General features: G+C 40.5%; 1 protein-coding gene across 3 annotated transcripts in view; it reads right to left on the bottom strand.

Annotated features, from left to right (window-relative positions):
• The window catches only part of LDLRAD4 (low density lipoprotein receptor class A domain containing 4), a 280598-nt gene that overhangs the window by 124651 nt on the left and 137614 nt on the right, over positions 1-18333 (bottom strand). The gene's annotated exons all lie outside the window — the stretch shown is intronic.

Here is an 18333-nt window from a genome sequence, read left to right as displayed (position 1 = left end):
AGGCAAAACATCAAAGGATGGCAGGATGCAAGAGGAAAGAGTGGGATCACTGGCTAGTTCCATCCTTGGCATCAACTGAATCAAAGGGAGACTAAGCCATTTTTCATGAGCTCCTTTCACTTCTTTCCTCAGCAATGGGCAGCTGGAAAAAGTAGGTAGGATTCAGTAAAAGGAAGCATTTTACTTGAGTTTAGTACTTTTACCTACAAGCATGAATTCAAGTTCTCACAACCAGTACCAGCATACTACACACCACCGTCCATGTTTTGTACATGCTTGTTTTCAGCACCAGTTCCAGTTGGCAGTGTATCCGTTCGCTAAGAGAATCACTGTCCTACAATCAGCAAGGCTGCACACCCTTCTCTCCTAACCCAGAATTTGCTGAAGCTTACCCAATATATAGATTTGCTGTGACACAAATTAACTACACCAAGCAATGCTTGAAGAGAACCCCTTCCATGCCACCATGTCCCAGTTTTGCTGCTCTGTATGTCCATACTAAATAGGCCTCCCTGGATGTGTTCTGTGTGTCTAGTTCCCTACTTCTTTTGAAATGAAAATGAAAAAGTAGTAAGCCCTTGTACTATATTTGCTGAAGTAACTGAAGACATGAAGGAATTTACACTACAAACACAAATACTATTAAAACACAGCTTCCTCCGTATTCGTGCTATTTAACTCTCCTCACCAGCAATGGTGGCAATCTCTAACTCATCTTTTTCCTAGTCCTTAGGCTCCACAGCTTGGGCAAAGGAGCTGCAGCTGAACCAGAGCCATGCACACGCAGCCACGTCCCTGGTATTTAACCTGCCAGCCATCCATAGGTCTGAAATACATTCAACACTTGAAACATTTTAATTTTTTTTCTTTTGTTTTTTATATTTACTGGATGAATCGTAAGCTATCCAACACAGCTAAATCAACAAAGCTTCTTTCAATGTGAGGTTCTTCCCACCCAGGCCGATCAAAGGGCCCCAGACAACTTCAGTTATTGATCTTTTTAATCACTGCCTAATTTAGGAGTGAAAGGAATGATGCTGTGTAAGAAAGAACAAGGTTATTTTCACCAACCTGAGCTGAGACACTATATATGAGCAATTAGGACCCTAATCCTGCAGCACTTAATTTCCCAATTGCTTTTACAGGGTGTTTAAAACGATGGATGATTGCTTGGTGCTTTCTTCATGAAACACCAGCAGTACAATTAGGCATTCCAAACGCCCCAAATCTGAATAAACGAGGATTTGCAGTGCTCCACCTGGAGCAGCATCCTCACTACCGAGATGCTCCTGCCGAGCGGCTGACTGCAAAGCCAGGACTGTGAACCCCACAGCTGCCTGCTGGGGCTCCTACAGAAACAGCAGGACCCAAAACCCCAGGGAGTTACAATGCACTGACTTCAGGACAAGGAGCAGGAGGGGCAGCCGGCACACACTGCGAGTTTCGGATGGCAATAGCCAGGCAAGGCAGGGCGATGTCTTTGGGAACTCCAGCAACTTGTTCTTCCCACAACCTGCCACACCTCCTGCTTTCTTCCCACCTACTGACTCGTCAGGCAGCCTCCCTCTGCCTACCACAAGTTATCCATCTTCCAGTCTCTCCACCAAATCTCACCCAATCTGTTCACTCTCAGACTTGTACTGTCCCTGTTTCTCCATCCTTCATGGACACGCCTAGAAAGCCCAGGTGTTTTTTCTGAGGATTGTCACTGTTTAAACAAGTCAATGCAATGTTTTGTAGAAGTCTAAACTCTTTTAAGGCAATTTACACTACAGACATGAGATGTAACAAATTAAAGGCTCTGTCAGAATACAATTACTCCTATAAGCAGCGGAAATACTGTGCGAAACTGCAATGCATTGTAAGGGCTTCATGTCCATGAAACATGTTTTATCCATGTCTAACTTCAACACACCGTCAAAGGCCTGCAGTTAGCCTGTGAAGGAATCAAATGGAGGCTACAAAGTCAAGATGAGGCTTTAATTCCTGTTGAAAAAATACAATATTGACAAGATTCAAAGGCCAGCAGGAACATTTAGAGACCAGGGCTGATGCCTTTAGGAGAGCAAGTGATTCAGTCATGCAAAAAACAAACACCTCTGCAACTGAAAGGATTAGATGCTTGCCTATTTGTATTCAAGAACCTTTAAAAGACCATCTTCTACCCCAGCCCTCTACCAAAGATGTGAAAAAACCGAAAACACTATTCTACAATCTTCAAACACTCATGTATTTGTCACTTTTTCATTTCATTTCAATTCCCAGTGTTCGTGCTCAGCCAGCTCTCCTTCACAAACATTGTACTTCAGCAGAGAGCAAGGCACTGTTGGCAAGGAAATATAATGCCATGTGAAATAGAAGGGTTTTTTTTTTAAAAGATTAACAGTTTAGGAATGTAGGTGATGTGGTATCATCACCCCTACCTGTCCAACTGGAAGGAGCACATTAAACCCTGGTTTCTAACACACACTGCCCTGCCTTCACCGTTTCCCAGAGATTCTGTCACTGTGGATCATGGAGAGATGCAGCTTCATGCATAACATGAAGCAAAGAAACCAAAGTATTTTTCTGATATTTTCTTTCGGTTTAACTGAGATAAATAGATCACTAAGAAAATCCCAGTAACTGCATTTCTATTTCAGATTCATGTGATGATCAAAGATTTTTAAACCTCAAAAACCTATATCACATCTTCAGATTTCTTGCAGCGGCCCCACTCTGGAATCAGATTTTCTCTGGAAAATCACCTCTGGAGTTCTTTTTTTTTTCCCTCCCCCACTGGGAGACAACTATAATTAATTAGAAGAGAGGTGTGTGTGTGTGTGTGTATGTGTCTGTCTGTCTGTCTGAATAATGGAATGAGACACAGCTGGTAAAACTAGCAAAGCATAAATGTAATGTCTTGACCACTTGCTGCTATTACAAAATCCTATGGCATTTTTCCCTTGTGTATTAGTCTTGCAATGGGGATAATTACATTCTGTCTGCTTAAATCCTCAGCTTAAATAGCTACTATGGTCACATATAGAACACATTTGTGTGTCTAGCTCCTACTTAAATGACTTAACTGCTGCTGAAATCAGGGACAAATATACCTTTTGACTGAGGCTTATATATGACATAATTAAAGAAAACAATTTCTATAAAAAGTCTATGCAGTCTGTAGTTTACTAATGTAATTTTTCTATTTAGCTGGGGAAAAAAACCCCAACACATTCCCTGTAATAACCAGTTATCCACCTAGTTAAAAATATGCTCTAAAGTCTGTAATTGCTCTTTTTCAGAGACCACCAGTGTAATGAAAATGCACTCTGCAAGCAAGATTTTTATATTTAAATAATATTTCACCTTTTTCACTAGAGAGGCCAAAAATTAGAAATATTAAAAACAAAGAAAACCCGATATGCTTCAAAGCACTAGGTTTAGTTAGCCCTGCAGAATGGAGAGAGGAATCCTATTTATTATTATTACTATAATTTAATCCAGCTCAGTATATTGAAAAGCACTGCAAAATTTTGTATCTGTGGGTGCAATTCAAAGGTCTCTGAAATCCATTTTTATTGTGCATAAACATTTTTGTACACAATTATTATCGTGATAAATGATGTCTTTATAAAATCCATACTAGAAAGTATGGCCAAGTACACAGCTGAAGTGTTCCAGGCAATATGGAGAAATAGTTTTGCTCACATAGAAATTAGGCTCTCCAATAGAGATCTCTAAAGCCCCATTTGTACCTGAAAGACATGTCTCTTGTTTTGCTTTATTCTTTGCTTATTTCTTTTGCTTTATTCTTTTCATCTGTATTCTGCAAAATACACCTTTCAACTGCGGGAGGAAAAACAGTAATTTAGTATTCTGTGGGAAGGGAAGATAAGCAGGGGGAGAAGGGGAGGGGAAAAGTGGTATTATTCCCCAGTTACCTGGAAGTTTAGAAACAGTCTTCTAATTCACAAGCATTTTACAAATAAAGAAACTGGATCAGTGGAAAATCATCTCTGTATTTACGTTCTGGCATCACATTCAGAGTCACTCTGTCTGATCTACAGATGTGACTTATACCTGGAACACAGCACAGTATAGAGTAGTAGATAATTTATAACCCCAGTGTGGCAACTCTAATTGTGCTGTCTGCTACTGCTTGTTCCTCTAATAATGTGCAGGACTGAAACATATCTTGGATCTGGACTTCACAAAAGAAAAAAGTCTGTTCTAAGAATACATGCTCATGTGTGTGCAAGCATGCATGGTTTTTTTAGGACATATAGCAGCTGGAAAATACTTTGCATCAAAATTCTTAAGAGATAACACAGCAAAACACAAACTTAGGATAAATTGCAGTAGTTTTCCTAAGAAGCTGCTTGTCACACAGGTAATATTATCCCATAATTTCCCCAGCTATGGCAGCTCAGAAATTGGCTCCTCTTTGCTGTCTTATCACTGAAAGGGGTACAGTGAGAATCACCAAGGGGGTAGTTTAAAGTTGAGATGGCACACACTGGGTTCATTAGCATGAAAGGAAGCAAAATGGATGAGTCAGATTTCCCCTCCAGTGTTAACCCAAATGCTAGCCCTTCAAGGGCACAGAGCGCTGATGGCCCTGTACTTACAGCAATCTACACCAAGAAATTAATCTGTTGTAACAAGGAAGTTCTAGACACATCACTTTCAAAACAATTTTAATTGAAGCATGTTACTTATGGGACTGAGCAGCGACTGAGACAAGTGTGAAAAGCAGATGCAGGACTGCACTCAAGCAATCACACCAACACCAACGTTATTCAACATTCCAGGCACTAATTAGCAGGAGGATGGTATCTGAGTAATAGCTGGTGGTGCATCTATGACCACACATCTGTTTCCCACCTCTGCATCACTCCGCATGTTCACAGCCTACACACATTTCTCTCCCAAAGTCCTAATTAATAGAGAGCTCGTGTTGCAATAGGCAAAGAAACTGTTATCACCTCCTACAAGAAGAGGAGACCTACAAGTGCTGTCCACTAATGTTGGGCATTTATATATGGAGTTCAGTACACCGTGTTTAAGGAATAGACATTTTTGAGGACCTGGTTTATTAACTGCATGGGTTGAATGAACAGAAGGGCTGTAGGAAACTTCAAAGAATCAAATACCAATCCATATTGCAACACAGTTAATTCTAATCCTTGCTTGCTTGCACCGGCTTCCTTTGTAATTCCTAGTAAACTCTTCCCATCAGCGTGCTCTCCTGTGCTGGAGATGTGCTCAACACCCCTCCCAGGGCTACAGCATGGTGTGCAGCAGGAATCCAGCACAGGCTGGCAGAGATACCACAGTTTTCACTTGTTGAGCAACTCAGTGTGCCGGCCTCATTAGATAACCACCTTCTATGAAAGACAGATACACAAGGCAGTCAAGATTTCTGTGTTGAAATATGACAGAAGGTTGTTACACACAATATCAGTAAGTACTTAAGTCAGGGAAACTCCACATAAGGATTTTGATCACAGCTGCCACAAGGAGTATTACAAGCCACTTCTTACGGACTTCAGTTTCACACCAAATTTAGGAACCCACATGCAGTTTCACCCTGGATAAGGGTGTTCAGTTCTCCAAAAGAATGAGAAAATGTCCTCCCAAGCCCTCAACATGATCTTGTAGCTAAAAATTAACTGAATGCCTGAAACTTCAGCCTTATACATTTCTTAACGACCACCCCCTGGATAAATTACACACAAGTGGACTTGGTATTGAGAGGCTTCCTTTCTTTAAGTATTGCTAAATCCTGGCGTCAAAAGCATTGCATGGTAATGAGCTATACAGCCTAAAGACAGCGAAAAGATTTCTTTTGTATCAGCTTTGAATTGTACTGAATGATCTTCTAATCTTATCACACACACCGAGTGCCTGAGCCACCTCTGTTCCACACCCTGAGTTCTCTGTACCTCTTTATTTCCCCACTCTTTACCTACACTCAAAAGCAAATGATTCCAAAATATTTGGGCTCTATACATATCTAGGTCTGTTCACAGTTCTTTCTGGGTTTTTTTCCTATGTTTTCAACATCCACAGTAAGTTTCTGTGCTGCAGCAACACATCATTCTAAATAAAGGTTAAATGTTGATTTATGTAGCAGCATCATAACATTTCACATCCTATTTTTATTGACTCAAAATACTTTTATCTGACCACAACTCTATTCTCCAAAGAGATCTTCATTCAGCCTTTCATAGTGATGCTTTTTAGTGGTCCTTTTCCCTAAATTACACAATTAATTAGGACCTAATAAAATGTATAGTACTTTGCCCTCCAGTATGAATTACTTGCATTAATCAAGATTGAATTTCATTTATCATTCTGTTGACTGGTAACCTCATTTGATTAAATCCTTCCAAAGATCTTTTTCAAACTTCACTAACACACCACCAAACATCATTATGTTGCATTACATTCACCACGTTTTAGGAAATTCTGCTTCAACTGTGGAATTACAGTTGACTGATGAAACTCCTCATCTTTTGTCTCTACTCACATTTTAATACAAATTGTGTACCCAATTTTTATGTACCTACTTAGAAACTATCTAGCATATCCATTTCCTTGTTGCCACACAAGTAAAAAATTAAATATACTTGTATTAATAACAGACAGTATGTGTTAATGTTAATGTACAACGCAAAGCACATACTTTCAATTTTTTTCTTCTCTCTGTCAGCTTATAATTGCACTTTTTTCCAGTACATAATACCCATTTTCTGAGGCTATTACAGCTTAATGTCCCTTTTCATGTTTTTCAACCACATAAAAATTTCATCTTCTTTTATTACTTCTACAAAGTAGATGAAAATCATAATCTCCCTTTTTAAAATAAGGAAATTCAGAAAGAAAACAAAGAATTATTTCATCAGGATAGCACAGGAAGTTGGTGGCAGAGACGTCAAGCGAACTTGGAGCTGGTGGCAAGCCCTATTCATTAATTGACAAGTCTTCCATTCCTCATATCATTTCAGTCCTTCCTTTAGTTTTCTAACATCAGTGAAATTTATTTTCCTTGCACATTATCTAAGATGCTTGTCTAAAGGGGACATGGTTTGAAACCTGTGTTCTACACTGCAGCAAATTTATTTTGCTGGAGGAGCACCATCAGCCCTGAATACTCAGGGCCAGCTGACTGATCACCTACATTGCTATAGCCTATCAAAAGTGACAGGTATTCACAGTGAGAGATGCACCTGATTACAAACAAAAGCCATGTGCACCTTTCCTGCTGGTAATTAAACAAGCCAGTATTTTTTTTTAGGGAGAGGGGAGGTTAAAAAAAAAAGGAGAGGTTTGCAACATAATGATGCCCATCAACATCTAGCAAATCAACTGTTACAAAAGGTAATTTCTTCAGGAATATCCAAATCTGCTGGAAGTAAGTCAAGACCATTTCCTATTGAAAGAGCTGAAAGTTTCCACAGGATAGCAGTGTCATTCTCATTAGCTGCAAAGCCCCGAACAGAAAGGAGGAGTGTGACCATTTGAAATGCCAGGAGGTGGGTGGTGAGGCTGAGGCACTGGAGTGGAATGCAGGCCACTGTGACTGTTCTCCAGGAGACTATTGACTCTTCTCTGGGAAAGACTGGGAGTTGAGCTTTAGATCACACTGTGGCTCTACAGTTTCTCAAAGCAAATGGTTTATTCTGGCTCGATGAGCTCAGTTTTGAAACAAAGAACAATAAAACAATCTGAAATTTAGTAGGAGATGTGGAGCATGAGCTATCCAAGAACTAGAACAGCAATCTCCATCACCAAACACAGGGGCACACCGATTCTTACAGAACCCCTATCTGAATAAAGATGGCCCTGGCCCAACCAGCCTTAGTCATACCAATTTATTTACACATTTGTTATCTTGGACCACAAAAAAGAACATTCTAACTCTTAGTAAAATATCAAAGAAAGGAAGATTGTTTTGGGGGACTGTGCTGCCAAGAACACAATAACATCACCATCAGCCCCCACACATTTGTGATTGCATTCAGCACAAGTGCTGGATTAACATCTGCACTGTAAAAATTAAGCCCATTAGCTCCTTCAGCTTGTTAGCATATTTTAATACTGTGATCACAGCTTTCTATTTCTATCAAGGTGCTACTAGGTGTCAGACTCAGTATGCACATAATGCATCACTATTGTCTCTGCCCCCCCAGATCCCTCATGTGTTTTGGTTTCATGAAACTATTACAGAGTGATACTGAACAGAAGGAGAGAAGAAGGAGGAAACTGAGAAGGAAGGAAGAAACTATCAGTGTAGCAACACTGCTGGAAAGATAAGCAGACCTGTGATCTTATCAGGTATGGTTGGACAATGCTGTGTTCGATAAATCTCTAGCACCTTAGACTGCATTGTTAAGTAAGAAAAGTCATCTAACACACACAAAACACAATTGATTTAGCAACTCACTGTCCTGATCTGTTTTCTGTTAGCTCCTAACAGTAACTCAGTATAAAGAATTGGTTCCACTGTCTCATTTATGGTCTAAATAGAATGTGAAATCCTCATTTAGTCATGATTTTAAGCCTTAACCTGTAATTAAAAGAACAGTTGTTTTTAAACAAAGATAGAAATACCAATTTGTGTTTTTGTAGAAGCTGATTATAGATATTTCTTATGTTGCTGGTATTTTTCTTAACTCTAACCAGTCTGTATTCACTCCTTAGGTTTGCACACAACCTACATGTATAGAAAACAAAAATAAGCCCAAGCCTGCTCTAAGATACACGTGTACACCCACGGTATCTGATGCCTGTGTGCTACACAGTCACAGGTGACAACTGTGTTTTCTACGTGCAGCAGGCTTTGTGAGTGCATTTGTTTTCTTAAACAGCCAAGACAAATTTAAGCCTGCAAGATGAACTTGGTTCACCATTATCTATAAAGCTGACACACAGTCCACAAATCCTGACTAAAAAAACCCACAACATCCCTCAGAAAAAACCAATAAACTTAGAGAAACTAAAAGTCCATGTTCCTCACAAAATAAGTGAAAATACCTAGGCAAATAGACCCAGCTGACATGAATTCAGCACCTTCTAGCTCGTGTCCTACATTCAGAATGCCTCAAAAGGCATGAAAAGTATGCTCTGCATACAGAAGAAGCCAACGGTGCCCACACATCTACTGGTTAGTGAAGGGTTGGTGGATCATTGCTTATTCTCACACTTCAGAAATGAGGTGTTTTCTCTTTACCCCAGTTCTGCCCTTTCTAAATGCCAAATTCTCTCCAGAGGACATAAACCCCATGCTCTTCATGCAAAGCAGTGAAGCATTTCTCCAAGGAATCAGGTTTACTGGGAAAAGCAGAACTGTTTATCTAATTTGCTTTTACTCTTTCACTTAGCATCTGCAATGGCTAGTTCTAGGTTTGATGGTGAGCTAGAGGGGCCTTTGATCTGACCCAGGAGAGCTGTTCCTATGTAATCATTTAACTAGCTAGCCTTATTCCAATAGAGCCCTATGACTTAAGCTGAGCTGCACTTGGATAACCAAGTAATATACCAAAATGGTATATTACATTGTACTAGCAAGGGTTCAGTCCAAAAGAGCCCAAGCCCATGGATGGTCTCAAGAGATCCAGTCTGGTACTTCACTCTTCTATTTCATTTTTCTATTACAAAGAATGACAAATACAAATAATGAGATTTTCAGAATTATGGAAAAGGGGGAAAGCAACTGTTAGTTCTTAATTCCCAAACACTTTTGTATTCAGGGAAAGGTCTATTACCACGTACTTTAGAGGGGCAGGGACTAAGGTACAGAAACCTTAAACCATTCTAGGATAAGCCACAACTGAATAGAGCCACTTGTATCTCCCTCTGCTTTTGTGCAGGCACAAGAGTCTGCAGAGCTGAGCTGAGAACAGAATCAAGGACATGACACCAGCCAAAGCAAACAAAGTGCACGTTTCTCAGAGCTCAGCAGAACCAGACCAGTCTCCAGCCCAACCCCTGTGTGCCTGCACTAACACTTGCACAGGAGAAAGTGAGGGAGCAACCACAGGAGGCAACAGTGGCTTGTGCCACTTTCAAGCACTTGCAAAACTATGGAGAGCATAAAGATTTCTCAGGCTTTCCAGTCTGAGAAAAATAGCTACACACTAATGACCAAAGCAACATGCTTTGGTTAAACACTACATGGTATAGAAAAACATAATTTCACTCACAACACAGACCATTTTAGAAATCACTTGAAAGCATGGATTTCTTTGAGCATGATGCTGTTAATTTACATAGAAACTTCAGTCAGAAATCTTTCAGTGTGCATGTATCCATACCAGAACTTAGACGTAAACTCCCATTTCACCTTAATCTCTAAAGCTGTTACTTTACAGCAGAAGTAGAAGATGAGCTTGCTTAGGAAAAGTTAAAGTGGTTAATTTCATCAGGGAGATGAAGAGTTTCTGGAGATAATGGTCAGATACACATCTGCAGAATGAAAAGCAATCAAACATCACAGTCTGCAACATTCTTAGAGGAGGAAGGTGGTCTGGTCTAACTTAATGTCCCTTTCTTGTGAGGATTTTTTTAAACATTATTTTTTATTAAACCTTAACAAAACACTTTCAACTATAAGAAAATATAATTTATCTTCATTCTGCCTAAGCACCTGAACAGCATCTAATGCTATACAGAAGAAATAGGTCCCAGTGGCTCCTCCAGGCTTGTAGTAGCCAAGTGCAAACAGCACAAATGCAGTGCTCTCCTAAGGAGTATTTACCAGCAATAACCAACGTGACTTGAATGAATCATGGGGAAAGCTGTGGCTGTAAAATTCACACAGCAAGATTTCAGAACTGCATCTAAAACTTACAGAGGTTTAGCTAGGCAAACCTAGCTGTCTAGCGCACAGTACAGTGTGACCCCTGCAAATGAAAATGTAGCAGGGAAGGGCAGCAATGGACAACACTTACTAATGTGCACTGAAAATAAAAGTAACAAAAGTTGCTCAGTCACAACCTAAATGATTTCTGATGTTGTGTTCAAGCACCTACTAGGTGTATGTGAAATAATGTCTCAAAATAATTGTGTCTCAGTTTATTCTCTTTCCAGGGAAGGATCTTGCCTGTGGTATGAGACTGCACTGTGGCTTTCATACTTGAGTTTTACACCCGCATTGATGAGATGTTTATGCTACCATGCACTTCTGGTGGAGGACCAGTGTGTACAAAGAATGCCCTCAGAGTGTGTGGGAGGTCATTTCCCAGGCTCACAAAGGTCCACGAGGAGCTCTGGTGACTTTAAGAGCCAAGTGTATCTGTAAGATGCAAAGTCCCATCGTGCCTGGCAGTACTGCTCTGAGATTTCCAACCTGAAGCTTAATCACTTTTTAAGAGACATAAAAATCAGTCTTTGAATGAAGATTTTATTACACAGTATACTTTGAGAGCTTACAATTTGCATTTGTAAGAAATCAGTAGCCAAAAAAGGGGACAGGAGAAATCACACCCAACATGATCATTCTAAGAAGTAACATTTAGTAATGGATGAAGTTTCCTAAAAGTTGACAGGAATTGATGGAAGGGTGAATGAAGTGTGCATGAAGAGCAAACACAAACAAATTTAAAGAACATTTTTTTCTACATCTTGATTAAATGTGATACAAATGACTTACATACTTTGAGAATGAACAAAATAGCATTTCAGAGCTACTGAGATTCCCACATTTTTATCTGCACAGTATTGTGAGTTTTTCTCTCTCTCTTTAACCATAAATATGTGATTAATGTTCAGCTGTAAACTTTGTGAAATGGAAATTCCTTACCAGGAGCCCAGTTTAGCCCTGTTGATAAGCAGATGCAAACACCTAATTTTGTACCAGCACATTTCATGGTTGTTATTGGCCACATATGTGTGTGTGTGTGTCTGGCTTGTCCAAGTCACTCACAGTGTCAGGCCTTAGGGGAAGAATAGGTAAACTCCAACATTACTGACTTCCACTGCAGTTTTGTTACAGCATTCATGGAACCAGGATTCTATTTCATTTATTAAAAGACAGGGAATACAGTATTTTTTAAAAAACAGAATTTTAAGAAAATAATATACAACAGTCACTTTAATGTTTTGCTCTTTTCCAAATTTTCAAGATCATATAATTGCTAACATTCCATAATGCGCTTTAAAAATATGCAAGGGGGAAAATATTTCAGAACAAAGCACAGAACCTGATTATAGCACTTCAAGAAACAAGACTGCACTACAGGCTGAAAACTGATTGGGTTTTCTAAATAAAAATATCAGTCTAGTATTTAATGACATACACACAGAACTGAAATCCAAAGTACTATTATTTATTCTGCAATCTGAACCCCAGAGAACCTCCTGATTTTAAATAAGTTAGCATGTGTCTCAAATTGAGTTTTTGTTAAAACTCTGCTGGTCAAAAAATATTTTTTGCTCCATCTACATGAGAAATGTCCTTATCATTAACTGTGCTTGGTGACAGAGAAGGGACAAGTAGCAGCATGAGAGATCACTAAACAGCACAAGATGTGCCCCAGGCTGTGGGTCTCACCTGCTTACCCACAGCTTCTCCTTTCCAAAGGGGGCCTCACGAAACTTCATCCCAACAGCCGGGGACACTGGGAGCCCCGGCTAGGGAAACAGATGAATCCTTCTGAGCAAGTGGCCCAATAAAGAAAACGTAAGCAAGGAAGTCAGCATTTTCCAGCGTATACTTTAGTCATTTTTGTGGTTAAAGCAGCTGATAAATACAGGTGACCGGCACTCTTTTACAGCGTGTTCTTTATGGCCAGATGCGGACTCCAATGCCCCCACTCCCGAGATCCACACTCCCGGCTAGCCCAGCCCGCAGTCCCTGGGCAGACGCGGCTGAAATCAATCCTATCGTACCAACACGCCTCTCCTTTCCCCCCACAGCCCCCCAGCAGCCACGTTTCGGCTGAGGCCGGCATCGAGCGGCCCCCAGGCGGGCGGCAGGCCCGGCCCGGCGGCAGGCCCGGCCCGGCTCGCTATCTGCGAGAGGGGAGCACGTCCTGCCTCTCCCCAGTCACTTAAGCCGGCGTCTCACTGCTTGTCCTTAGAGACCACAGCTCCACTCAGGCAGAGAGCGTCTAGACAGTATTCATGATCCATCTGTCTGGCACAGCCAGGCTGATGACAAACTCTATTAGAGCCGAAACAATTTTTTTTTTTTCCTGCTCTTCCCTCCTCCCATCTCCCTTTTCCTCCGAGAAGCAGTAATCTGACACTGAAAATTACTATCATTGTTGCAATGCTCAAAATAGCAGTGCCAGACTTTCATTAACATCAACGCTAGACTGCTAAATATTTAAAGAAATGGATAAATTTCACCTGAAGTGGGACAGCCCGGCACACATGAAAGCAGAAGCACAATCAAAATGTAAATCTAAGCAGTTGTTTTTATCTGCGCAAATTCGGTGTCACAGTCAGAGGGGGATGCCAAAGGTCTCTTTAAACAAAATATTTTCCTTTGATTGAGCTTTTTGTTTTTAAAACAGAATCATTCTCCAACCCCCTGCAGATCCCTACAAAGCTCAGAGCTGACAGCAGTAGGTGGGGGTGGTGAAAGGGAGAGCTATATATTTGATTTGTTTGGGTTTTTTTACCTTGCAGAGGAAAATGAACTCCTACAGCAAACTCTTCTATGCCAAAACAGCCATGACACATCACCTCCATCAATGCTGACAACTTGAAATTTGATGTAGACATAATTTGCACATGACAAGAAGGATTTGTTCTCACTTATTTTATTCTTCTGTAAATTCTCAAGCATGTCAATATTTGTGTTTGATTTTGATATACCCACAAACACATACAGATCACAGCAAAGACAACTACCTGCACTGTTTTCCACCAAACAATTAAAAACCCTAAAATCTCCACCACCACAACCCTTCTCAATAAGACATGACTTGGACACTGCAGTCTGCAGACAACAGACTTCCCATTTCAAAATCTAATTTACTTTTAGCAGGACAAGGCAGGCTGATCGTTTGTTGTGAAACAAAGGGAAATGCTCAAACAAATGAACTGTGTCCTTCTAGATGCAGGCACATTGTTTCAGTTCTTTGGAGTCCAAATTCTCCAGGTCACATGGAGTGGCAAGCTGCTGCCAAGGCCAAGTCTGCAATGTTTAAAATCCTACTCTTTGCCTCATTTTTCCTGTCATGGCTTTGTGCTGTTAAATACACCCTTGACCTCCAAGCAGTCTTAAAAGAACAGTCATCTCCATTATCTCAATCAATAAGCCTTTACAGCTGATGAAAACAAAAACAAGTAGCCCCACTGAAAGCTGCCACGGGTTCTGCACAAGGCGAGCTGCAGGGAGAGGTGCAGCAGCACTGGGTGTCCTCATGGAGGAGGGGAGGTGTGCTTCAACATGCATCACCAAACCTGCACCCTGGGGTAAATCAAGCAAGCTGTTACCTTAACATGTTCAGCTTAAATGCCTTAGCATGTATTTTGATCAACTTGATGGACTGCAGCTTGTGTCATCTAAAATCAGACTCTAACACACCTTGGATTTTCCCAGCTGTCCTCCCATTTCTCTGTGCTCTACAGAGTGAATCGCCCACGCAGCAGCAAAAGGCTGCCCTACCTATGAGTCAGCAAAGGAAAATTAAGACAACCAAAGGGCTTCAGAGATGCACTTTTTGTTTTCCTTTGCACATGTGAGACACTGAGTTCAGCAGCAACATTTTTACAAGGGCATGTTGTGATAGGACAAGGGGGAATGGCCTGAAGGAGAACAGGTTTTAGATTAGGTAGCAGGAAGAAGTCCTGTACTGTGAGAGTGGTAAGACACTGGAAGAGGTTGCCCAGAGAAGCTGTGAGTGCTCCTGTCCTTAGGAGTCTTCAAGGCCAGGTTGGATTGGGTTTTAAAGCAACCTGTTCTAGCAGAAGGTGTCCCTTCCATGGCAAGAGGGTTGGAACTAGATGATCTTTAGGGTCCCTTCCAGCCCCAATCATTCTGTGATTTGAAAGACTGAATTAACAGTTAGTACACTGGAGCCATATGAGAATGGCAAAGAGAGAGGAACACCAGATCTGGGAGATGCGAACTTCTCTAACAGTAAGATAGCATCTCCTATAATCATGAGATCCAGGGAACAGGTCACCCACAAAAAATAATAAATCTTTCTGTGCCATTGCCCATTCAACTTCACTAAACTGAACAAGAAGCTCCAACAAGACATTCTGGATTTGGCTGCTGGCAAGAACACAAATGAGAAATGCTTCAGCAGCTGGGAAATATGGGGTACCACTAACACGGCACATACTGCTTAAATAAACTAAAGCAGAACTGTCATATGAAAATTTCTTTATTTGGACACTGGATATTTTTTCCATCACAGGAGAATAGAAGGTTTGAATACAGCATGACAAAGGGATTATTTGACCAAACAGCAGAGGGGAAGGCATATTGCTTGTAGTGACAATATGCTGTAGGTAAAGACAAGGGCAGTCCCAGGGAGAAATAGGATACCCTGCTTGGATGTTAACCAGCACAAACTAATAAGTGGCTCCTTTCAACAGTTTCTTTCCCATTTAAGAACTGCACACAAGCAAGAAGATGCAAGAACAGAGCTTATATGTAACACTAACTAGAAAGAAATACCTGGTTTAACATTCCTCAAGTGATTTTTTTGGTTAATACTAATTTTCTTCTTATTGAGCTGTTTTGCCATCTTGTTACTAGTGAGAGAGCAATGAATGTATGCACTTCTGTGTTGAAAGGCAGCCTGCTCAGCTGGGACATTTCACGAGCATACACTCTGTTGTACTCTGGTAGGGATCCCCATTAAAATCATTGAGCAAAAGCATGCACACATTTCTTAATTCAACATGTCATCCCTCTAAGGCCTGGGGACCTCACTTCAGCAAGTATTCTAAAAACATTTTTTCAAAGCTGGAATAAACCAACACAACTGATGTGTCCATAATAATCTTCTTTCCTATTACCAACTGGCACTGATTTCTACCATGTAGTAGTCTGTTTAATAGCCAGAACATGGTAAATATAATTTAAATAGAGTTTATGGTTGTATTATTTTTCTGTCTGGCTTTGATCTTCTTTTTCTCTTTGTTTCACCATTAGGATCCTGTTTCCCTGGGATTTGTTTGTTTTTTAATATTTAAAACCAAAGTCCCTTTATTTAACAGCACTTTTCACACAGTCCCTATTGCAACAAAACAGTACAGACCCTGTCAATATCCCCAAATGCAACAATGAACTGCTCTATCTACCACCAGGTGTGCAAAAAATAAAACATTTCCAAATCCTCCTAGCAATGCATCCAGTATTTCTTCTACAAACTCCTCATTTCCAATGATGTTGCAAAACCAGCAAATAGGGCTCTTGAAAGACTTAATAATAAGACTGTTTATGCAATTACTCCTCTTCCACTTGGACTCTACTCGGGAGATCTCAAGTAGTAAGCCTGTTGGACACCATATTTTAGAAGCAGTCATAGAAAATTAACAACTCTAACAGATTTAAGGAAACATAATTCATATGAATGAACTTGGGTGGGTTTGTTTGTTGGGGTGTTTTTTAACACCCATGGATGGGTGGTAACGGCCCTCACAGCTGTAAAAGGCTGACTGGAGGAGAAAGCTGACTGTCTTTCTCCAAGTCCGCTGAAAAGTAAGAAAACTGCTGCCAACTTGCACGATTTTCCAGAGACAGGATCATGAAACACACCAACTGCAATTCTCAGGAAAGCAGTAGGGAACCTTTTGCTGAAGGTTTGTCACAGACACATTTTGTTTGGTTTGGTCGCCACAAACTTCGTGTCACTGGAGGCTAGGGGGATGACTTGCCAGCTGACCAGGCAGGCCTGTCTTCATGATCTGCAGCAAGACCAGAGGGGATAGATGTGACTTAGGGGAAGAGCAGGAAGTTTGTAGATCCTGGGTCAAGCAAATAACCATTTATAGAGTCCAAAGGGCTTTTGAGGAGAAGGTGCCAAGATGATACTTGGTTACTGCAAGACTGTCACCAGCACAGAGGGATACTGCAAAACCACTGTTGCCCTAGTTGTCAGACCTCAGGATAAAGAAGGGTTTGGGAGTTTCACCTAAGAGGCTCCACCTAGGAACTCACAGAGTGCCATCATCACGCTGCAGCTGTGCAGGGCCACCACCTGCGATGCCACAGCTGCTGCTCATCACCAAAGCCCTTCCCTCCACCTGCTATCACTGCGAGTTTTGTGGCCACCTTTTGGACAAACAGTTGTGGCTAGCTTCGTTTAAGAGAAGAGCTGTACAGTAACCCAGTCAAAAAAACCTCCTCTATTTGAACTTTACAGATATGCTTAAAAGTTTTGCATGAATAAATAATAAAATGTTAACTTTTTTACAACTCAGAAGTCAACCTTATGGGCAAACGTGACATTTTGACTTGGACGCATCCCCAAAGCCTATGTCTTGTCTGGGACTTGGGAAAGAGTTCCACTCAAAACCAAACAAAACAAAAATAAAATGAAATAGCGTAAAAGAATACATAGGTCATTACTATTTCAAAGCCACTGAAATCACTGCAGAGGTACCAAAGTAACAGAAAGTACAAGATTTAAATGATTTAGAGTAGAGCATTTAGGAACATGTTCACTTGGAGGTTAGAGGGTACAGGAGGACAGACATCCAACACCTGACTCTGTCTTCTGTCCTGCTTATAGCCCCATGCATTAATTACGAAAATTACAGACACATGCTGCTCATAATTGCTATTACTAATAACAGCATAACAAAACAGATATTCCTAAGATATAATCACAATCAGAAGTGAAATAGAATACTGAGGGATGTCAGTATGGGCCGAACAAAACTGGAAAGCAGAAGTAACATAACATACTTCTATTGTACCTGAAAAATGTATCACCCATCCAGAAAGCTGAACTGTAGCTCAAAAATAAATAATTGCACAAGAAACAAAAGCAAAAGCAAAGTTTGATTTCGGTAGACATGACTGAGGACAAAGCACTAAGAAAGCAATTCCTGTGATAAACTCTGTGTGCAATATTTATGCACTGAAGAACAGTAACTAAAGATATTTTAAATATATCAAAGGTCAGTAACCTATCAAATGATGCTGATCTCAGCACTAATAAAACTAACAGGAATTATGAACAGAAAATTATAATTTTCTTGATGGTCTTATTAGCATATAAAGACTTTTACACAGAGCACAGAATATTTTGTAGAATCTTGAAAACAAATATTTAATGATGCTTTCTCAGAGGCCACGTATGATCCATATGATTATAACCACAATGTCCATAGCACAAACTTCCTTGAAATACCTAAAAATTAGCACATTTAGAG

The sequence above is a fragment of the Melozone crissalis genome, unplaced genomic scaffold (assembly GCF_028551555.1).
Source record: "Melozone crissalis strain CALT ecotype California unplaced genomic scaffold, PUWL_Pcris_2 ptg000042l_1, whole genome shotgun sequence".
Lineage (NCBI taxonomy): Eukaryota > Metazoa > Chordata > Aves > Passeriformes > Passerellidae > Melozone > Melozone crissalis.
The sequence above is the reverse complement of the archived record's forward strand: the minus strand, read 5'-3'. Positions and strand labels throughout refer to the sequence as shown.